This window comes from Arvicanthis niloticus, chromosome X (genome assembly GCF_011762505.2).
Source record: "Arvicanthis niloticus isolate mArvNil1 chromosome X, mArvNil1.pat.X, whole genome shotgun sequence".
NCBI lineage: Eukaryota > Metazoa > Chordata > Mammalia > Rodentia > Muridae > Arvicanthis > Arvicanthis niloticus.
This window is the reverse complement of record NC_047679.1, coordinates 54811762-54835611: the sequence shown is the minus strand read 5'-3', so window position 1 is coordinate 54835611 and position 23850 is coordinate 54811762. Positions and strand designations below refer to the sequence as shown.

Genomic DNA, 23850 nt, shown 5'->3' with positions numbered 1-23850 from the left:
ACCTAGCCTTCTCAGCCACACTGGTAGTTCACCTTTCCACTTCCGTAACTTGCTACTTCCAAATTCTAAATGGAGACATTGTGACTGGGTTTAAGGGCCTTGGCATAGTGGTGCTCACCTTTAATCCCAACACTCAGGAGGCAGAGGCAGGCAGATCTCTGTAAATTAGAGGCCAGCCTGGTCTACAGAGCAAGTTTCAAAACAGCCAGAACTACTTAAGAGAGACCTACAACAAAATGAAACAAGAAAAAAAATCCCCATGTTTAAACAGCTATCTAATCCTAATAGGCCCTCCTTCACTCATCTTCCCCACTTCACTCTCACTATAGTTTAGGTTGCCAACAAGGTTATCTTTCTAAGAAATACCTGGTAATTAACAGCTAAAATATGTGTCAGTCACTGTTGTAATCACTTTACCAATTGTCTTAGTCACTGCTCCATTGCTATGAGGTGACACCATGATCACAGCAATTCTTATAAGGGAAAACATTTTATTGGGGCTTGCTTATAGTTTCAGAGGCTTAGTCCATTATCATTATGGCAGGGAGCTTGGTGGCAGATGTGGCTCTGGAGTAGTAACTGAAAGCTGAATCTTGGTCCACAGACCTAGACAGAGTATATGAAATCTCAAAGCCCACAGCCAGTGACACAATTCTCCAACAGTGCAACATCTTTTAATCCTTCTAATCCTTTCAAATAGGGCCATTTCCTAGAGAGCCTATGGGGGGCATTCTTATTCAAACCACCATATCAATGTTAGCTCACTTACTCCTCATTTAACCATTCGAGGTAGGACCACTGTTATATCTATTTTATAGTTGAAAATGGAGGTGACCTCAGAGATCAAGTGATTTACACAAGGAAACAGATGGGCCTAAGAATCCAGAGTATTGATGTCTGTCACTTATAGGTTATCATGTACTGATAGTCAAACTCTAGGAAAGCTCTTCCGATTCAAGTTACACTTTTCCTGCCTCATCTTTCACCCAAGCAAGTTTGAACCAGCTGTAGTTTCCCCCAATTTCCTAGAAATGCTACCACCTAATAAGTTTCCCTTTGCATCCTGTTTGTGTCTTTTTGTTGTTGTTGTTTAGTTGTTTAAGAGAAATCTCCCCGAACTGTCCCCTCTAGTTTTACTAGACAGAGTTTCTGTGAACAGCTGAGGCTACACACAGAAACTTATTGTGTAGACTAGGTTGGCCTCCATCTTCTAGAGAGCCACCAGCCCTGACTCCTGAGTACTGAAATTAAAGTCCTGTGTTACCACCACCCGGCTCTTTTTATTTTTAATTATGTGTACGTATGTGGATGTGAATGTATGACCATAAGTTCCTGCGAAGGAAGGCCAGAGGCCCTGCTCCCCTGGAGCTGGAGTTACAGGCAAATTATGAGCTACGTGCTTGGGTGCTGGAAATATCACTGAGGTCCTCTGTAAGAGCAATATGTGCTCTTAACTGCTGAGCCATCTCTCCAGTCATGCATACTTTTTGAGTGTGTATGTGATAGGGTCTCACGTAGGCCAGGTCTGCCTCAAATTCATTGTGTAACAGAGGATGACCTTGATAGTCTCAGCTTCCTGCCTCCAAGTCATTGCTCTCATCATTCTTCCCTCAGGTCTCCATTTCGGGAAAAATCCCATCCATTGCTCCTTGTTTTCCTCAGGTACAGCACGTCGTCCCCGTTGTGCATTTTAAATCACCTCTGGCAAGCTCATATCATAGAATTGCAAGTCGTATTTGTTTGCTCGTCTGTTTCTTACAGTAAGTTGTGAGCCCCTGGGGGCAGAAATAAGTTTTATGCATCTGTGACCTCAGCTCTTGGTCACATAAATGTTGGCCAAAGGAGTGAATGAATGGGATCAAGAACTTAAGACATTTAACAACTTTTAAGTAAATACATATTTCTTTGCCTGGTCATACTGCAAATTTTCTGCTACATAGCAAGGTTCTAGAGTGACTGTAATTTAATTTGTTTACCTTCTCCCCTCTCCATCTTCACACACTGGGCCTTCAAAGTGATGTTAGTTTGCTCATGGTATGAGAAACCCTGTTGATTTTCCATATTCTTAAAAAAATTATTGTGTACATATTCAGTGTGTGTGTGTGTGTGCATGTGAATTTGTGCACACATTTGTGTATAGACGCGTGCAAAGTCCAGAGGCTGATGCTGGTGTCCTCCTCTATTACTCACTCTCTGCCTTATGTTTTTTAAACCAGAGCTAACTGACTCAGCTAGACTGTCTGGCCAGCAAGCCTCTCTTGTCTCTGCCTCCTTCCTAAAGCCATAGATACATACTTTAAGCCCTGTTTTTATGTGAATGTTAGGTATTTGAACTAGGCCCACATGAGTATACCGCAAGCACTGAGCTATCTCCCTAGCCCCTCCATATTGTTTTGTCCTTCTCCAACATGGGTTTGTCCCCTACCTGTGGACAATCTTGGTAGTATACAGAAGACCATATAGTCTTACAAGAGATCTAGAATAAGGAGATGGGAAATACTTGCTCATAATGCTTGTAAATACCTTCTGCATAAACTCCTTTCTCCTGTAGCCCCACTTAAGAGTCTGTGATAAATGCTTCACGAATACAGTAAATTTAATGGCCAAAAAATCTAGTGGGCATTACATTACAGAGAGCTCTCCTTTAACTGAAACAGGTGTGGTGTCAGATCATGTAGAGTTGCTGAGATGGGAAAATGGTAGGGCGGAGTAGGAATCTGTCCTGGCTTGAGTTCTGTCTTGCATTGTTGCCTTTTGTCTATTTGTTTGAAAAGGTCCACCTCTCTACTAACTCATGTCCATCACCCCCTTAAATCTCCAATTCAAATCTCAAAACTTGAATGCTCATAGAAACTCTCTTCAACTAGCCCAACTTGACAACTGACTTTATTATTTTGTGCCTCCTGAACCTCTATGGACTTGGTTTATATTCTTGTGGTTTATACTTGTAGTTGCATGACCTATAGTTATTTCATGGAAGTATTATTATCACCCTCATCAGACTATAAACTCTTCCATCAATCAACAGAACTTTGTTAAGCTATCACAAATGAAAGTATCTTTTTTTAAAGAAAGGGTATCACTATGTACCCCTGGCTGGTCTAAAGCTCATGGATATCTACCTGCCTATACCTCCCAAGTTCTTGGATTAACGGTACACACCACCATGCCTGGCATAACCTTGGATATATATGTATATATGTGTATATGTGTATATATGTGTGTATATGTATATATGTATAAAAAATGTGTGTATATCATATACACACATTATATAATATATGTTACATTATATGTATTATATATAATTATATGTATTATATACATTATATGCTGTAGGATCAGGATTAGTGGGATGACTAAAAAAAGCCCATAATTTCGAAGCTACAAAAGTTTGGGTAACTTATTTTATTGCTGTGGGAATGTTAGAATAAATGTTAGTCAAGCCAGATATATTGGCACATGTCTGTAACCTCAGTGTTTAGGAGGAAGAAACAAAAAGGATCACTCATTGCAAGTTCAAGGCTAAACTAGTCTGCATAGCTAGCTCTAGTCCCACCAGGGATACATAGGGAGACTGTGCCTCAGACACAGAACCAAACTAAACCAACCAAACACATACAAAAATAGTCAAGTGGAGTTAGCAAGGTGGCAGTGGAAAACAGAAGAGGTGTTGGGGAGAAAAGAGGACCAACAATAGGCCATTGCGAAAGATGAGCAGACATAGCAGGACCTAGGAGTCAAAGGCTTTTGTCCCATAGTTCATGTTCTCAAATGTCCCATTTGCTACATTATCTCTGTCTTGAAGGCCATAGGCATTTGGCTCTCTTGCCTCTGTTACTGTTGCCACCACCCACTCTTTGACTTGGGTGCTACCCCCAAGCCTGCTGCCAAACTGGCTCTATTAATTTGAATGAAGACAGACATTTCTCCACTTCTTTGTTACCCTACTCAGCTCTGAAAAAACACACAAACCTCACTGAGTTTTTATAGGATGTTGGTAGTAACTACAGGGAAAGTTGTCATCCTTGTCATGTTAAGAACTAGTTGGATAATAATAACATGAATATTAATGAGTACTATTTACTGGATTTTGTTAAGTATTGAGCCTTTGCTAAGAGCATTACGCAAATCATATAACTTAATATACACAACTAAATAAGCTAAATGCTATTACTATTCCTTCCTTTTCCCATTTTCTTTCCCTTTTGTTAAAAAAAAATGGATCGATTAATTTTATTTTATGTGTGAGTTTTTTTGCCCGCACATATGTATGGGTACCATATTCGTGCTTGGTGCAGGGCACCATATCTCGTGGAACTGGAGTTATGGGTGGTTGCAAACCTCCCTGTGGGTGCTAGGAATGGAACCTGAGTCCTTTACAAGAGTAACAAATTACTCTTAAAGACTGAACCATCTCTCTAGTCCTAGTTGAGGTTTTTCTTTTGTTTTTGAGACTGGGTCTCCTATGACTCAGGCTGGCTTGCTTACCTCCTCAGTAGGTAGCTGAGGAGGACCTTAAACTCCAGATCTCCTGCCTCCCAACTGCCCAGTGTTACGACTTCAGGCACGGGCTCTCCGACACTAGCTGCTTTTTTATTTGTTTTGTTTTCTTCTTTTTAAACTGGAGGTAGTTCTGGGCACTCACCACACCCACACTCACACAAGAAAAATTAGAAAAACTGAGTTCCATAGCTTAATGGCTAGAGTGCTTACCCAGCATGTGTGAGGCCTATGGAGTTTACGTGTAGTAGAGCAAAAAATGCCAGGAAGAGTTTACAGGATGTAAACACATGCTCATACTCTAAACATACAGGAAAAGAACCAGCTAAGATACTATACTAGTTTATTATATGTTCATAATTTTCTTTAAGATATATTAAAAATCATAGGTAGAAATTTTTTTAATTAAAAAATTATTGCTTTTAGGTTGGGGCATGGGGGTGCATGGCTTTAGTTCCAACACCGGGGAGGCTGAGGTAGGCAGATCTCTGAGTTTGAGGCGATCCTGGTCTATATGAGTTCCAGGAGAGTCAGGGCTAGGTGGAGGGACCCTGGTTAAAAAAAAAATAGCGTTTACTTATACATGGGAGGGGTGAGGTTCATGTGTTGCAACACATGCAGCGTGGCAGTCAGAAGACTGAGGACAACTTTTGAGAGTTGATTTTCTTCTTCCACCATATGGACTCCCAGGGATTGAACTCTGACCTTCAGGCTTAGTGTCTGAATCATCTAGTTAGCACCTGTGTAAAACCTTGAAAATTAAAACCAAAAACAAAATAATAAACAGCAGCAGCAGCAACAACAACAACACCCACCACCAGAATCTGGGCTGAAGAGATGGCTCAGCAGTTAATAGCACTGGTTGCTCTTGCCAAGGAGCCATTCAATTCCCAGCTCACAACTGTCTGTTCCAGAGAATCTGACGTTGTCCTTTTTGCCTCTACAGGTACCAGACATCAGAAGTGATGCATAGACACACATGCAGACAAAGCACCGATACACATGAGGTTTCTGTGAGTTCGAGGCCAGCCTAGTTTATATGGAGAGTTTCAGGACAGTTATGTAGAGAGACTTTGTCTTAAAAAAATCAATCAACCAACCAACTAGTCAAGAAAGCAAGCATGAAAACAAACAAACAAACCAGTGTCTCTATGGCTTCTGTGTAACTTTTAAACTGGGAAGACTGCTTTACATTCTGCCTCTTTCTAGAGGCAAAATTTTCAATGGATTTAAAGAAGAGTACACAGTCCTAAGCTTCTTAACAGACAATCCCAGTGTGCAATGATTAAACATTAAATTCACCTTTGGGGGCAGTTAAGCGGAGGGGGCATGGAACAAACTGCACAAAGTCTTCTTGTCAGGAAGAAGAAAGATAAGCATTCCTTAAGGGGGGTGGGGGTAGGGAGAGGAAGAGAGAGAGACTTCTCTGTCATCAAGATTTTGTCCCCAACTGAAAAGACAGGAGAGCAAACAAGATAGTTTTTACAAAACAAAAATACTTATGATCCCATCTCCCTCGTACAATTTTATCTTGGCCTATCAGCTTTCAGTCTTTGTCCATAGGCACAGATAATTTAACATGGCTGCAATTAGAGTCTTTATACCAGTTTGTGTCCTGCATTTTTTTCTATAAATGTATCATAAACAGGTTTTCACATTTAGTCTTCCATAATTATAATTTTTAACAGCTACATAATGGTCCACTGCCGGTACTAAATTCTATAAGAAATATCTCTTGTGGGATTAATATAGGGAACAATGTCCTTAGTAACTGTTTAATAACACACAGAAGAGATTTCCATATTACTTTCTCATAACTGCCCTGGTTGAAAGCCAGGGCACAAGATTAAAACTCTTCTGCAAGCACTGGGCTCAGATGTTTCAGGCATGTAACTTTCTGGTGTTCTAACTTGATCTGAGGACACAACTTAAAATGCCACGTAAAGGAGTGGATGGATAGAATGTCCCTTACAATATAGTCCATAAATATCTCTTCTCAGAGGCAGGCATTTCACAGGACTTCAGAGGCCAACTCCATTTATTCTCTTGAAGGCCAGAAGTAGCGGTACCCTGTTGTTGACTGAGTCAGGATCCATATGCTTTGGAAGTTAGATGAACAGGTGGTCTGGTGACAGGGTTACCACTCTGGCTTGAAAGTTGAGAAGCCTGACTAGTGTTGTTGCCTGCATGGAAGTTTACCTCATGTCCCTATGGAGGTAGGATGCGGGTAAAACCACCTTTTTTTTTTTTTTTTTTTTTTTTTTTTTTTGAAGTAGCTTTTGAAACTGAGTTTCATGCCACAAAGGAGAGATTTCATTTTTTTTTTATCTGAGCTATTTGCAAAACCAATCACATGGTCTGTGACTAAAAGGGAAGTCTCAAGATGTTCCAATGGAACCTCTGGTTTTAGGAGCTGTAGTGTTCCACTGTGCCTGCCAGTACAGATTAGCTACAGAGCGGGTTTTATATTGACCAATTGAATTTTGGAGACTGTCACTAAGGATGATACAGATTGTTTTACGTGAATGATGTGGAGTCGTTATTTCTAGCACTAAACATGTGCCAGACCAATCTCTCCTTTAACATCTGTACCTAGGGCTACTGAGATGGCTCAGCAATTAAAGCCCACCAACCTGAGTTCAACCCCCAGAACTGAAGTGACGGTGACAGGGAAGAAGTGAATCCATAGAGTTGTCCTCTGCACCTCTGTGCACCATGTCCCGAAATTAATAATAATAATAATAATAATAATAACAAACTGTACCTTTTATGCAGTAAAATAACTGTTAGCAAAATAATGCCAGATTTTTTCTTTAAAAATTCTTAGCATATAAACATGAAAACCATGTTTTAATAATGAAAATGAATAATATAACCACAATCCTGTATTTTAACATAATTATCATTAGGTTAGTGAGCTTCCTTTATTTTTCTCATCATATTTTTGCATATGTATATTCACATCAATTAGTATCCTGTTTTGATAATTGTAATCACATGAGTATATATAAATGTGTTTTCCTTGACATTTTTTGATCACTGTAGAATAAAAGTTCTTTTCAATCTGTAGCCCACAAACCTTTCCATCACCTCCCCTCTGAAGAAACTCCTGCCATCAGTTTAGCTGTTTTTATTTTTGGAGTGCTGGGAATGTATCACAGAATGCATGCTAGGCAAGTGCTTAGAGCACTTAGACTTTTACCCTTACAGAGGGAAAATGGAGTAATGTTGTCTTAGTACATTCTCTGCTGCTTGTATCAGAATATCACAGCTTTAGTAATTTCTAAATAGTACAAATTTTTGCCTCACAGCTCTGAAGGCTGAAACATCACAGATCAAAGATTGCATCTGGAGAGGTCCTTCTTGTTGCATTATAAGATGGCAGAAGGGGGTCACAAAGCAACAGGGCACTCAAGAGAGACAGGGAGGGTACTCAGCCTTTTTGTTTTGTTTTGTTTTGTTTTTTGGTTTGGTTTGGTTTTTGTTTTTTTGAGACAGGGTTTCTCTGGATAGCCCGGGCTGTCCTGGAACTCACTCTGTAGACCAGGCTGGCCTCGAACTCAGAAATCCGCCTGCCTCTGCCTCCCAAGTTCTGGGATTAAAGGTGTGTGCCACCACTGCCCGGTGGCACTCAGCCTTTGTAAGGTTGCCACTCCCATAATGTCAAAGAGTCTGCCATGATGATGGCTTTAGTTCATTCTCGAAGGCAAAGCACCCCCCACCCCAACCTGGTCACCTCCCAGAGATCTCATCTTTTAAAACTATTAAATCCGGCATCATGTTTTCAACACATTCAAACTACAGCCACTTTTCCTGTTCTTTTTTGCATCATTTATTACATTCAGCAGCTTGTTTTTCTGCTCCCATATAGATACTTGTGAGGTCTACCTATCTTTATTGCTTTATCTAGTTTGTTCCCTTTAACTTTTATGTTATATTCCATTTAGTGAATATGCAGTATTATATTTAACCATTCCCGAATGAATTCTTACTTTTTACATTATGGCAAGAAGGCTCATCTGTTAGGTTGTTTTACTTGCTTCCCTACCCACCTGCCTACACCAGTGCAAAGAGACAACTGAAGTGAGAAAAACAAAATCACGCTTCATGTAGATGCAGAGACTTGGTCCTGGGATGACCATTTTGAACGTCTAGATTCACAGTGCTTTCTAGTGGAACTTTCTGTGATGATGTTCAAGAAAATAGCCAAGTGAGCCCATATAACCACTGAGTATTAAAATGAGCCCAGTGCAACTGAGAAGCTGGAGACTTTTTCCCCTTGATATAGAATCTTAAGTATCCAAGGCTGCCCTCAAACTCATTGTGTGGCTGAGGAGGACCACCTGATCCTTCTGGTTGTTTCTTCTCAGTGCCAGGATTGCAAGGCGTTATCAACACACCTGGCTGGAGGTTTTTTAAATCTAAGACCACTTGTAGCTATCTTGTTGGATGGTAAAGGTAAAATTCTTTTGTAACTTGCATCATTAGAACTCTGAGACAATTGCAATACCCTCTAAAGGTCAGGATGATGACACTAAGAGCTTGTCTTTGTCCATGTACTACGTGCTGGTCTCTTAGGATTCTCTCTATTTTCCTCTCTTCTGTATGGGTCCAAAGGTGTGTTATCTACTGAAAAGACAAGGTTCCTAGAACATTTGTCCTTCTGGGAAATAATTATACTCTATGTTGAAATTCCCCCTAACACCTTCACTTGACATTTAATAAACCAACCTGCAGCAGTCACTCCATTAGCTCACTAAAAGCTTTGAGGATGACAGAGTATGTCCCAAAGTCAACAGAAAAGTATAAACATCTTACAGAAATGGTCTTGGCTAAGAGTCAGCATTGTTCAGCTAGTTTGGTTGTGTGTCATAAATGGGGTTTAGACCCAGAGAGAACTGATGGACCTTTCTGTTTTCTGTAAATGCCTGAATCTCCATCTAGATTTTCTTTATCACTAGAAGTTTCCAGGCTGTTCCATATAGCCTACAAAATCTATAGAGCTCATGTACACAGGCATGTGGTTATGCAATTTGCTCCCAGAGTGGGCTCCAGAACGTTCAGATCTAGTGTCCAGTTGATCTTTGCTGGCAGTATCAGGCAGATATGACAGCTCACGTGGGCTGAAGAAATACACAGCCTGCTCCTGGAAGGAATAGGGAGAGGCCTAAAGACATAGATATATACGGTCTTAATATAGACAACAATAAAATAACATGAAACTTGCTAGCCATGTGTGTAATAAACATCCAATACCAGCGCCTCTGTGAGCATTGATCTATGAAAGTGTACCTGCCTCTCATCTTTCTGCATCCCCCCATTTCCTGTTCTTTCATGTTTACTTTCTCTGATCTCTGTCCTTTTCTCTCTCTGCTTCTGACAGTTTCCCATTGCTGATCCCCATTCTTCTTTTTCCCCTCCTGGGGCCAGCTCTACAGCATCCCTAAATAAAATCTTGCACTCCGTTAACCTGTGAGTGTTACCAGGCCATTAAGATGCAAGTGAAGGAAAAAGGCGTAAACATACTCTAGTTTACTTATGATAGTGGTTTGGTGTACTACAGCCCTTCCAAGAACCCTAAGACTTTACATTTTAAACTTTGAAAAAATCAAAGTCCCTTCCCCTATTATAGGAGTACATCTTTACTAAAGAATAAACTATGATGCACATAAAAAGTTCATACTCAAACTATGCACTGAAAACCATAGTATTTTAAAAATTATTTGAAATATCTGTATGTGATGTGGGTATATGCATGTGATTGTAAGCATACTTAGAGGCCAGATCCAGCTGGAGTTGGAGTTCCAGGTAGTTGTGAGTTTCCCAACATGTACTGAGAATCAAATCCAGATCTTCTGTAATAGCAGTGCATGATCTTAAGACATCTTCTCCAGCCCCACAGTCAGTATTTTTTTTCGAGGATTAGTGTTTCATTCTGTAAGGATTTTGAATGAATGCTGTAATCACATTATACATAAAATTTTGTGTTCTCTTTTCCATTTACTAATAAGCTGGTTTTCAAATCATTTCAGGGCTTCATAAATATAAATTTAGTACATATATAATATATAACATATAACATATAATATATATTATATAATATATTCTGTCAGTTGAATGTACCATAGTTTGATCGGTTCTGTGTTGTTAGATACCTGGCTTAAAGTAGTATGAAAAGGAGATTTTGTAGCTTTTTAAAAAAATTATCTTTTTTATTCGATGGTTTATTTATTTACATTTCAGATGCCATCCCCCTTGCCCATTCCCTCCATCCATTAATCCCCATCCCATCCCTCCTCCTCCTTTTTTGCCTTTACACTGTTTAAATTACTGTAGCTTTTTTTTAACATTCATTTTCACATGTGTGCACATACATTCGTGTGTGTGTGTGTATTGTGTACACCACATGTGGAGGTCAGAGGACAACTCATGAGAGTCACTTCTCCTCAGTTTACCAGCCTTGGTATACCTTTAGCTGGTGAAACATCTTGCCAACCCTAAACTAAGAATCTGTAAAACATTAAATACCATCATTTACTGTGAAGCACATGTAGATTGTTCCCCCCAAAACTAATTGCTTATGTAATCAGGAGGAAATAGTTCAATGAAACTTCCATTTTAGCTAGATATGATGGCTCACACCTGCCATCTCAGCACTTGAGACCCTGAGGCCATGAGTTTGAGGCCAGCCTAATTACAGAGTGAGAACCTGGTACAAAAAACAAAAAACAAAAACTCTTGAGTGTCTCAGTGAATAGTAAATTTTCCTGTATTTTATTTCTGGTCTGAGCATTGGACTTGGGTCCTTGCACATGCTAGACTTTGCTGCTCAGCTCCATCTCTAGTGCTTCTCGATAAGTTAAGAGAGCACAATGGTAGTGAATTTTGTAGAAGAGTCAGGCCCTTCCTCTCCATGATGCTCCAGTAAAGCACTTGCTTGGTAGCAGAGCACTTCTTTTCTATGATTGTAGCCAGAGGAAAAACTCTTTTGGTATCTGACATTCTTTCATTTACTGACAAATTGAGTATCTGTTGTATGCCAAGGGCTGTAAATACACTAACAAAAAAACATATAGGCCCAACATGGTGGTCTATGACTGTAGTGCCAGCACTTGGGAAGCTGAGGTCATTTAAGGTTACATAGTGAAATCTTCTCTGAAAAGACCAAAACTAGACAGGGGTTGTGGTGGTGGTACATGCTTTTAATCCCAGCACTCTGGAGGTAGAAGCAAGGTGGATCTCTGAGTTTGAGGCCAGCCTGGTCTACAGAATGAGTTCTGGGACAGCCAGGGCTACACAGAGAAACCCTGCCTTGAAAATAAAAAAACCAAACAAATAGACCCCCCCCCCCCAAAATAAAGGTGTCATCAGATAAAAAAAGAATTTCTCCCTAGGTCTTATGATGTGTGTCTTTATTTCTGGGTACTTGGGAGGTTGAGGCCAAAGGGTCTCTTGAAACCCAGAAGTTTGAAGTCAATCTATGTAACACAGTAAGACCTTGTGTAAAAAGAGTCTGTCTCATGCTTGTAAGTCTTTATCTGCTGTCCTGGTGTCTGGAACAGACACTCCCTAGTCATTTCTCTATCTTCAGCTTTCTAACTGCTACTCATCCTTCACATCTAAGCTTAGCTGCTATTTCTTCCAGGATGACTTCTAGGTTTTCCCAAGTTCGAGTTAGATCTTTCTTTCTTTCTTTCTTTCTTTCTTTCTTTCTTTCTTTCTTTCTTTCTTTCAGAACTGGAAAGTATTTCCTTTATTTCTTCTAGATCAGAGATTTTGGATTCAATCAAATAAAGTTGAGAAATCAAGGTTTGCAAACTAAAAGTATTTACTTATTAAAACTATATTAATACTTTAGTAAACTATACAAAAAAGATAGGAAGACAAATGTGTACATTTGTTATTGCTTTGCATGACCGTCAGGCCAGGTCCAGCAGCTGCCATTCCCAGCATGACCTCATTCATTTGAGATGACACAGAGCAATTGTTTAGACATACACTTTCGTCTCCTCTAGCTTGAGCTTCTCTTCACCTCTTGATGGCTTTCTTCTCCACAGGTGCATGTCTAGCTGTCTGGTTCTTACCTTCCTCATCCACCAGCCATTGGAGGAGGGATGAGGCCATGGAGATGACTGATCTGACCCAGTCCTTGTGGGGAGTTTCCTAGAGGCCTTCCATCATCATGTCTGGACTCACATGAGCTTCCATAGCCTTTCCTTTTTTTTTTTTTTTGTTTGTTTTTGTTTTTCAAGACATGGTTTCTCTGTGTAGCCCTGGCTGTCCCGGAACTCACTCTGTAGACCAGGCTGGCCTCAAACTCAGAAATCCACCTGCCTCTGCCTCCCAAGTGCTGAGATTAAAGGCGTGCGCCACCACCGCCTTGGTGCCTTTCCTTTTTTCAAATCTTGCTGAAGAAGAGTTTTGAAAAAAACAAAGCAAAACAAAACAAATTCTGCCATTCTCCAGAATGAATCTGTTATAACAGACAATCTACATGGCGACTGACTCTTGTCCAACACTTGTCCATTTGAGATGTAAACCATCTTCCCTCCAGTTCCCCAATTCCAAGCGACTGAGTGATCCTCTCTTTATACCTTATAATAATGTGCACACATGGCTGCTCCAGTGAGGTTGACGGTAAGGATTTTACTGTAGACATGAAGGAGAGTGCTGTCAGAGGATCTGGAAGAGTCCAGGGCAGAGACAAAGAAGTACATTGAACAGGGCCAGAAGACTGAACCAGGCCATGAGAGGAGAGAGACAGAAGGACAGAGAGAGCGAGAGCAAATTAAGAGAGTAAACAAAAGAGAGCCAGGAGAGCTCACGGCAGAAAAGGCAGGGTTATAAGGGACTGAGAAGCTGGGGGAGGGGAAGCCCATGAGCAAGAGAAGTTTAGGGTAGGGGTGGGGTGAGAAGAGCTGAGAGGAGCCACAGGTACTGAGTGAGCCTGGAGGGGGAGCAAGTACTTTGATATGCTAATAGGGAACACAGAATGCCATTTGTCCAAGTTTCTTTTGGACTTGACACTCTCCAGTCTTGTTCCAAATTTCCTTATCATGCTGAAATTCCTTGTTCACCACTAGTGAACCCCATTAAATTATCTATTCAGTGACTGACAAGCACTTGGTGGTCATCTGGGTCTCCTCCCCTCCTCTCCCTCCTTTCTCTTCTTCCCTCCCTGTTTTCTTTATTTTATTTTGTTTTCTGAGACAATTTCACTCTGCCTAGAGCTCACTAATGACAAGGCTGCCTTGGTAGTAGAGACTTGTTTAGCATGTTTAAGACCCTATATTTAACTCCTCAACTTTACAAAAAAAAAAAAAAAAAAAAAAAAAAAACATGACAGTAGTAGCAGATAGAGAGTGGATGGTTAAAAAAATTATATGAAGAAATATTGGTTGAATACTTCTCTAACTTGGCAAAAAGCATCCATTTACAAATTCAAGCTCTCCAAATCTCAAACAGAATATGACGAAAACTACTTCTACTTCCACTATGGTCAAACTGCTGAGAACCGAAGGGAAAAAGAAAATCTGGAAGGCAGCCAGACAAGGACAGTGCATTCAAAGCACCACCAATGTCTTTTAAGGAACTATGGGAGAGATTTCACAGCTCTGACAACTGCTCAGAAGACCACAAAGTAGACAGCGGTGAGTCCAGTTCTGTCCCAGACCACACCTTGACAGACTGCTTAGCTGTGCTTATCTTTTGTCTTCTATTGAAATTTGAATCTCTTGTGCGGACCCAAGTAGGTGGACTTGGGGATGTCAATGGACTGCGTTGTTCCTCTCACAGTGTGAATACATTGAATGCTCCCTCCTCTGCTGCTCACTATTTACTTCTCTCTTTAATTGGCATCCTGGGGACTGGTGGCTGAGCCTGGCTTTTTGGGGCCTCTATAGTCCAGGCTTTTATCCCTGAAACTTTGGTAACCTCATCACTTGCTGTTTGTCACAGGACTTGCAATCCACTCATCTGTTCATTGATTTATTTAACATGTGTGTGATGAGTGGGACTTGGTGGTAACAAGAATAAGCAAAAGCAGCCATTTCTAGACTTCTGACAACACCTACAGATTTTAAAGCTTTCTTCATTTTTCTCCAATCTGTTCTTCAGATATGATACTTCTTTGTTGTCTTTTGCCTGGCCTTAGTCCTTCTCTGGAGTCTTGGATGGCCTCATGCTCTTGAGTCTCCTGGCTCTGTCTCCCCAGGGCTGGGATTACAGGCATGCAGCAGCAAGATGGCTTCAGATTATAGACTTCTTATTGCCTTTAAATTTCCTGACCCCATTGTTATTTCCTCATGCTGTTAAGTCCATCTAGTTCACTTCTTACTTTATACATCACATCTTTCCACTTCTAGAATTTCTATTTAGTTCAGTCTCATATTTTCATTTCTCTCTTGAGATTTATTTTTCTTAAACAAAACAAACCCTTAATACCAATGGATTTCTCTCTCCCCGTATCCTCATCTCAAGACTGGCCTCTCTTAAGTTTTCTCTTGAGACTGCGTCTTATTTTCTTCAGTATCTTTTGAACAATATTGAAATATCTTCTTGGGGGCATCTTGAATGCTGTTTTACAGCGCCCTTTCTCTGAAGAGTGTGATGCCTTTATTCCAGCAGGCTTTCAACTTGGTAAGACTCACAGCACACTCCTTGTCTGGTCTGTGTGACAGGTCAAATCAGTACAGTTCTTTTGGTATTAGCTGAAACATACTTGGAGTTGGCCTCATGTGTCTCACAGTTCAGGATACATCTTGAGAAAAATATACCCAGATAATTTAGACTCTCTTTCCTTTATAAGACATTCCCTCATTCTCCAAAGCTTCTGTTTGTCCTAGGCTCCTTTCTTTTTGGTTCTTCATGCAGGAAAAGGTTTCTTCAGGAGTCTGGTTAGCTCTAGCTTGGATTGCAGCCTGCCCTAAGGCAAAGGCCATAAAAACCTCACCCCTTGCTGGTCGCTTATTTCTGCTTGTCACTGCCCTCAGGGAATCTGCCTGTTTTTCCTCATTCCTAAGAGCCTCCGGGTAGTCTGTCTGTCTCTCTCTGTCTCCTTCTCTGTCTTTTGGTGTTAACATTTGGTATATGTTCTCTATTCAGAATTTTCACAGTAGTACTCCACATTTTCAGGAAGAAATAACTAACAGCTGTCAAGTGTTCTGTTTTTCATCTTAACAATTCTCTGTATTTTCCTCTTATTTATTTATTTATTTTGGTGGGTGGGGGAAGAATGGTCAACTGGCCTAGCATTCCCCCTCTAACCATTTTAACTGGTCTGGCAGGAGAGAACATACTGTGTCTCTCTCTGACCATTAGAGCATTTAAACAATGGGACTTAAGGAATTAAGATTTCTCCAGAATCCTAAACTGAGGAGGTAAGGCTACATAGCCCTGGTGTTAGCTGGAGGAGGGACTTGCCTCCCAGGAAGCGATTTCACACAGGTCTGACAACTTGTCAGACCACTTTGTAGGACAGGCTCAGGCTAGAGCCTAGACAATGATGGGTCAATGAGGAACAGGACCATACCTTAACAGGACTGTTTAGTTACACACACCTCTTGCCTCCTTTTGAATTCTGAATCTCACACCAGGACCCCAGAAGGTGGCCTTGGTTGGGTGGGGTACTCACCAGCATCTCTTTACTTTGTTTCTCTTACAATGTGGCCACAAGGAAGAAATCTCACTTCTCTGCTTTTCACTACTGTTTCTCTTTTTATGAGGCACCCTGAAGACTAGTGGCTGAGCTTAGCTTGTTGGGGCTTCAAGAGTCTAAGCTTCTGTTTGTGGTAGAACTTGCATCGCACCCATCTGCTCATTCATTTATTCAACTTGTGTGTACACAGCGGGAACTGTGGGAAGACTTAGGGATGACAAAATAAGCAAAATCAGACCTTCACTGGGAATGCTGCAAGGCCATCAGAGGTCTGGATTTGGTGGCAATGGCTGACTCAACAGTAGAGTGCTTGTCTAGCATGTAGGAGTTTCAAGGTTCAATGCCGTTAAGCCCCACAAAATAGTACCAGAGGTTTGGTTTCTTAGTGACCAGATCAACTAAGGTTTTGTTAGTCTTTTTTTAAAGATTTATTTATTTTATGTATGTGAGTACACTGTAGCTGTCTTCAGACACACCAGAAGAGGGCATCAGATCCCATTACAGATGGTTGTGAGCCACCATATGATTGCTGTGAGTTGAACTCAGGACCTCTGGAAGAGTCAGTGCTCTTAACCACTGAGCCATCTCTCCCGCCCTAGGTTTTGTTAGTCTTGTTCCCTTTCCTGCTCTGTCCTCTGTTGACTGTAGTGTCTGCATCCAACCCCACCCCAGCCCCAGACTTTTTTTTTTCAAATGGAGGAGCCTCAGACTAGTCTTAGCTCTATTCTTCCCTTGTCCTTGACAGTCTTTTTGTTGTTGGTTTTTACTCAACATGCTAGGCAAGTGCTCTGCCACTGAGCTACACCCCCAACCATCCTTGCCTGACTTAATCTTAGTATTTCAACTGCTTTGTCTATGTCCAAAACTCCCAAATGCTTATCTTCAGGCCTGACCTCTCCCCTCAGGTTGAAACTTGCATGTTAGCTGTTTGTCTCTGACTGGCTCTCTAGCAATTATATTAAGCTATGTGCAGTCAAAATCCAACATATTTTTGCCCTTGAAACCTGCTCTTCTTGTTGGTTTTCTTTCTTTTTCTTTGTTGTTGTTGTTTTTTTTTCAAGACAGGGTTTCTCTGTGTATCCCTGGCTGTACTGGAACTCACTCTGTAGATCAGGCTGACCTCAAACTCAGAGATCTGCCTGCCTCTGCTTCCCAGCCACCATTGCCAGGCTTCTTCCTGTGTTTCTTATTTCACTTATTTCTGAATAGTGAAAGGGAGTTAAAAGCTACATCAGGGCTGTGGCTCTGAGTAGGAAGTTTCCCTAAGCTCTAAGGTATCTTTCCCTTCTTATACTGTGCTTCTAAGACATTTTTAGCATACTGTCATCCATTTCCTTTGTGGTGTTCACAACCAAATCTAGGGAGACAAAACAACAAAGGGGTAACTGCTCTTGATTTCAAATGCAGCAGGAATTCAGATAAAGGAGAGAGGAGAGAGACTTCAGGAGACCAGAATTGAGCTAACCTCTTCTGAATTACAAGCTGCCCTGGATTTCATTCTGGCCCTACAGCATTATCCTCTGCACATTGTAGAGACTCCATAAAGCCTTTTTGAATGATTTTGCAATATTGTTGTTTATTGAGTACACACTGAGTTCATAGTTCTCCGCTAAATGATGTGGAGGTTCACCAAGATTAGATGTAGTCTCTGACCTTTTCAGCCAGTCAGTCAACTGACAAATATTGACGGAGTGCCTATTATTTGCTGTACACCAGGCTAGGAATTGTGGAGGCTATAAGATGTAAAAGAAATAGAAATCTAAGTCCCGTTTTCTTGGGGAGTTTACAGTATGGTTGGTAAGATGATACATATATGCATACAAGACTAAGAATGTGAGTCAGAGACAAACGAACATAACACACAATACATATAAAACATTTTAAAGGATAGACCAGTTGGATAGATACAGAAGCTTTTATGGAAACGCAGAAACTGTACTGGGCTTTGAAGGATGGGCAGAAGTTAAATAAGCTTGAAGCTCTCAGAGTTATTAAGACAAAACTCAACACAAGATTCAGGCTAAAGACCAAACAGAACAGTATCCAGGCAGGAAGAGGCAGTTTGCACTCCATCTTAGACGAAAAATTTAGAAGCCACAGAGGAAGGCACTTTCTCTCAGCATGCTACTGAAGAGTTCTTAATGGCATGCTACCCTTCCCATTGCAAGCAAGTACATTGTTTTGGTCCCTACTCCCACTCACACCCCGACCCCCATCTTTTTTTCCTCTCTCTGCCTTTAGGCAACATACAGATCAAATCTTTCATTCCTGACAGATGTGTTCAAAATCTGGACTCAAAATCCAAATAATTCAGGTTCAAATCCTGGCTTTTCTACTTCTTAACTAGATGATTTAGAATAAATTTTTCAATGTGTGTCTTATTGCTATCTGCAGATATAAAAAAGTACCTATATTAGAAGATTATTTTGAGGATTAACTGAGTTAAAATACAGAAAGTGCCTACAATAATGTCTGCTACATATTTGGAGACTGCTGGCCAGTTGTGACATTACTGTCTTGTCACTTGATAAGTAATTATATAATTAACAGACACTTCTGTGGAATCTGGAAGCCACACTCTTGTCACTAAAGGCTTAGGTCTTTAGCAACCCTCATAAACATGCACAGTTTATTCACGAACTTCGGTCACAAGGCTGTTTCTCAGACTGTTCTTATCTTTAGGTGATCCAGAGATTCTCTGGTAAAGTAAATACAATGGACAACTTAAGTAGACCCGTTGAACCTTTTTAAAGTATCTTGTCAACATAGTGAGGGAACTGACAACTTTCAGAAGGGATTTAGTTGGAACTACAGACTATCCCCAGGGAGGTACCAGGTGAGATTAGGGTTAAATGAATTTAAGAAAGTGGAACATCACTAAAAGTAACAAGCAGCTGGATGGGAGACTGTATAAAGAGAGGGGGGCTCCTTAGAAAGGTTGCTACTCTCCAAACCCAGATTCTGTACAGACCATGCATATAAGTGCATTTTGTTTTTGTTTCATCCTTGCATTAATTCTTTTTTATATGAAGATCCAGTACCTCCTCTCTGTAGTTTCAACACCTTGCTCCTGAGAACACAAGCACCCCAAGTCCCAAAGATTTTTTTTATCAGCCATTTCTTCGGACAATCTGAATGAAGAAAAGAAAGACATTCCTGTCATCATGATTGCATAACACCAAAAAGGAGATTTGGAAATCTTCTTGAAGAAGAAAAGTCTGGGGACAGAAAGATGGATTGGTATCTGTTTAAGATATAAAACTGCCTGTAGGCAGGATGGCATGTGAGTGAAACGCCTTGGAATTTAGAGATTTTAAAAGGTGATTTCTCTTTGCCCATCTCCCTTGGTAACTCGGCCTCTCAAGAAAACAACAAAAAAACAAGGTATATATATGTCTGTGTGCCTTTGTGTATGTATGGGACCCAGCTGCTAACAGCTGTCATCATCTTATTTATTACAACAAAAGGTTTAATTAGTTTAGTGCCCTTTACTCTTCCCTTTTTAACCCCATAAATTTTTTCTCTTAAAAAAAAAAAAAAAAAAAAAAGACCATGCTAGCCAGACATGATGGTACAAGCTTCTTAAACTAGTACTTGGAAGGCTGGAGTAGGAGGATCATGAGTTTGAGGCTGACCTGGGCTACATAGTAAGATCTCTCTCTCTCTCTCTCTCTCTCTCTCTCTCTCTCTCTCTCTCTCTCTCTCTCTCTCTCTCTCTCTCTCTCTCTCTCCACTGCCTGGCAGTAAGATCTCTTCTCAAACAACAAAATCCCGAAAAAAGAAACAAAAACAATAAGAAGAAAGACCATGTAAGTTCTTCCACTGGCTGGTACCAGGCATTTCTGCCTGCCAGCATGGGTTTCCTGGGAAAAATTTTTAATTCTTTGGAGTCTATTGTTTCAGTAGTCTGATAGCAGCAATGTCTTTTGAATGTCTTTTCCCATGCCAGGAGACTAATGATTTTTCTCTCTGATTTTTTTCTTTTTGATACAGAGTCTCTCTTTATGTATCCCTGACTGTCCTGAAACTTGCTGTGTAAGTCAAGTTGGCCTTGAACTTTGAGATCCATTTGCCTCTGCCTCCTGAATGCTGGAACTAAAGGAGTGCACAACACTTGCCTGCCTTACTGCTCCATCTTTTTTGGACCTTAATTTTGAGAGATTTGGGGTGATACACTAGAGTTGGGGTGAAAGTTCATGAAATATTCACATTCCTGGAATAAAAAAACAGTATCAGGAAGAGATTTCACACCATTCTGACAACTTATTAGACGCCCCACCCCATTTTTTTTTTTAGGACAGAGTAGAGCTAAGGCAACGTTGGGGTCTGTGATAGATAGGACCAAACGTTGACCAGGACTGCTTAGTTATGTACACCTGAAGTCAGTACCCTGAAGACAGACTTGGGGAGTCCAGCAAGAAAAGACCATGCATCAGCTATTTCTACCTTATTGTGAATTTAAGTTACATAATTGTCCCAGGGTTATATGATTTTAAGCCTTATCTCTTTGCTCACTTAAATATTCCAATTTTCTCTGTCTATGAAACCATTTTCTTCAGCTGCTTAACACATTCCAATCTGTTCTTTTTTCATTCATTAATTAATTTATTCACTTTACACCCCTATTGAAGCCCCACTCCCTCCTCTCCTCCAATGTTCTATCTTTATAAAAGGAACACCAGGTGACTCAGCTGTGCCTCCCAAGGAGAAAAAAATAGTGTGTGTTAGCAGTGTGCATGCCTGCACTTCAGCACTTCGGAAGTACAGGTAACAGGATCAGTTCAAGGCCAACTCTGGTTATATGGGCAAATTCAGGTAGCCTAAAGTATAAAAGACTCTGTCTCAAGACAAAACTAAAATAACAAAAAAAAAAAAACTTTCCCCAGAAAATATTGTTACTTCTCATTTGATAGAGTTCCCTGGCCCTGTTAGTTGGCTTCTACTCCCAGTTCTACAGAACTGCCCCTTTTCAGGGCTTATCTTATTTGACCTTTCTACTGGGGCAAACATTGCTAAACACCTAGTGGCTCCTTCTGGACATTTTTTCATCCCTTGCCTTCAGATCATTATCATCTCTTAGTTTTCTTGACCACTTCTTCCTTGTATCTTCACAAGCCTTTTATTCCCGTGCCTGCTTGCCCTATAATATTTTTCCCAGAAGAGAATAGTTTCTTGTTTCCTGATTAAAAACAGGAATATAGGCCAAAGATATAGCTCAGAAGTAGAGAGCTTTTCCAGTATGCTTGAAGTCCTAGGTTTAATCTTTAGTGCTGGATATATAATATATATGCACAATAGAAACAAAGCTAAAATGTAAAAATACATTTATAAGAAAAATTATAATCTCTAATATTATAGACACAAAACATATAAACAAGGAATATAAGTTCATTTGTTAGTAAAGTCAGATCCTAGGGCCTGAAAGTGTGCCTAAGTAGCGTGTCACTCATCTCCCTCATATAAGTCTCGTCTCTGCATTTGATTCTCTTCACACTTCCAAACTCAGATTCTTTTTAAAAATTTTTTAAAGACTTATTTATTTTATGTATGTGAGTACACTGTTGCTGTCTTCAGACACACCAGTAGAGGGTATCAGATCTCATTACAGATGGTTGTGAGCCACCAGGTGGTTGCTGGGAATTGAATTCAGGACCTCCGGAGGAGCAGATGGTGCTCTTTACCACTGAGCCATCTCTCTAGCCTCCCAAACTCAGATTCTTTATTTTCTGGAAACTAAACAAGAATGAAGTCCAACTGAAATGCCACTACTCAAAAGTTACCACTGTTAGTTTTGCATATATCTTTTAAGATTTGAAAAATTATTATGTAGGGGCTGGAGTGGTTGGGAACACTTGCTCTTGCAAAGGACCTGGGTTTGATTACTCCAGATCCCACATGTTACCTCATAGCCATCTGTAACTCCACTTCCAGGGGATCCAATATCCTCACACACACATGTGCACACATTCACAAATATATACACAGTATAACACCCACACATATACATTTTTAAAATTATATAATTTTATATATATAATTATATATTATATAAAATTATATATAAAATTATATATATTAGTACAAATGATATTATACTAGGACATTTTTCTTCTTAGCAGCTTTTCTCATTTTCAGAAATGTTGCTTTGAGACAAGTTCTCACTCTGTAATCCAGGCTGCCCTGACCTGTAACTTGGGGCAATCCTCCCTTTTCTACCCCTCAAGTGGTGGGATTACAGACGTGTGTGTGTGTCCAGGTGGAGACCAGAAGCCAATATCTTCTATCATTTTCCACTTTATCTTTTATATATAGTACGTGAGTACACTATAGCTGTCTTTAGACACACCAGAAGAGGGCATCAGATCCCATTACAGACAGCTCTGAGCCACCATGTGGACGCTGGGAATTGAACTCAGGACCGCTGGAAGAGCAGTCAGTGCTCATAACTGCTGAGCTATCTTTCCAGCCCCTTCCACCTTATCTTTTTAAGATTTATATTTATTTTATGTAAGTGTTCTACCAATTTGTATGTAAGTAAACCATATGTATTCAGTGTCCACGGATGTGAGAAGAGGGTATAGGATTGCCTGGAACTGAAGTTGCGAACTGCCATGTGGGTCATGGGAATTGAATCCTAGTCCTCTGCAAGAGCAGCAGCTGCTTTTAACCACTGAGCCATCTCTTTAACCTCCTTTCTTACATTTTAGGGTATATCATTCCATAACAACAAGCATGGAACATTATTTTATTTTGTTATGGGGTGTTGGCGATTAACCCAGGGGTTCCCATGTGCTTAGTGTGTGGTCTACCACTGAAATACACCCTTAGTCCAGACTTACTAAGGTATATCTTCAGTTATCACGACACTTTTTTTGTTGTTTGTTTTGAGATAAGGGGTTACTATGTAGCACTTGCTAACCTAAGTAGACCAGATTGGCCTCAAACTCACAGAAATCCTCCTTCCTCCACCCCTTGAGTCCTGTGATTAAAGGTATGCACCACACTATCCAGCCCTGTCCAATTTTTTGAAACAAGGCTTACTTGAACTCTTTTTAAAATTTTAAAAATATTTTATTTATGTGTATGCAATTGTGAACATATGCATGGTCACCTGCACAGACCAGAAACGAGCTTAGGATCCCTGGGAGCTGGAGCTACAGGTCGGTGTAAGCTTCCTGGTGTGTGTGCTGGGGACTGAGCTGGGGTTTTCTGCAGGAGCAGCAGAAGCTCTTAACTGCTGGATCATCTCTCCAGACCCATCTGTTTTGTTTTTTGTTTTTGTTTGTTTTTGTTTTGTTTTGTTTTTCGAGACAGGGTTTCTCTGTGTAGCCCTGGCTGTCCTGGAACTCAGTCTGTAGACCAGGCTGGCCTCGAACTCAGAAATCCGCCTGCCTCTGCCTCCCAAGTGCTGGGATTAAAGGCGTGCGCCACCACCGCCCGGCTTGTTTTGTTTTTGTTTTAAATAAGGGTGGATCATGTTCAAGGCTAAGACTAGACCGGAACTTGCTATGTAGCCAAGGATGATCTTGAACTGATTTTCCTGCTTCCACCTCCCAGTTCTGGGATCACAAGCATTGGGCACCTATTTTAATGCTACTCTGAGGACAAAACAGTGCTTTGCGCAAGTTCGGAAGGCCCTCTACCAACTGAGCTACATTCACAGCCATGCCCTTAAACTCTACGTACAAGAA

The 23850-nt window shown here is 40.6% G+C and overlaps 1 pseudogene; it reads right to left on the bottom strand.

Annotated features, from left to right (window-relative positions):
• Positions 1 to 12583: 12583 nt before the first annotated feature.
• LOC117695301 (selenoprotein K-like) lies at positions 12584 to 13176 on the bottom strand (annotated as a pseudogene).
• Positions 13177 to 23850: the final 10674 nt, after the last annotated feature.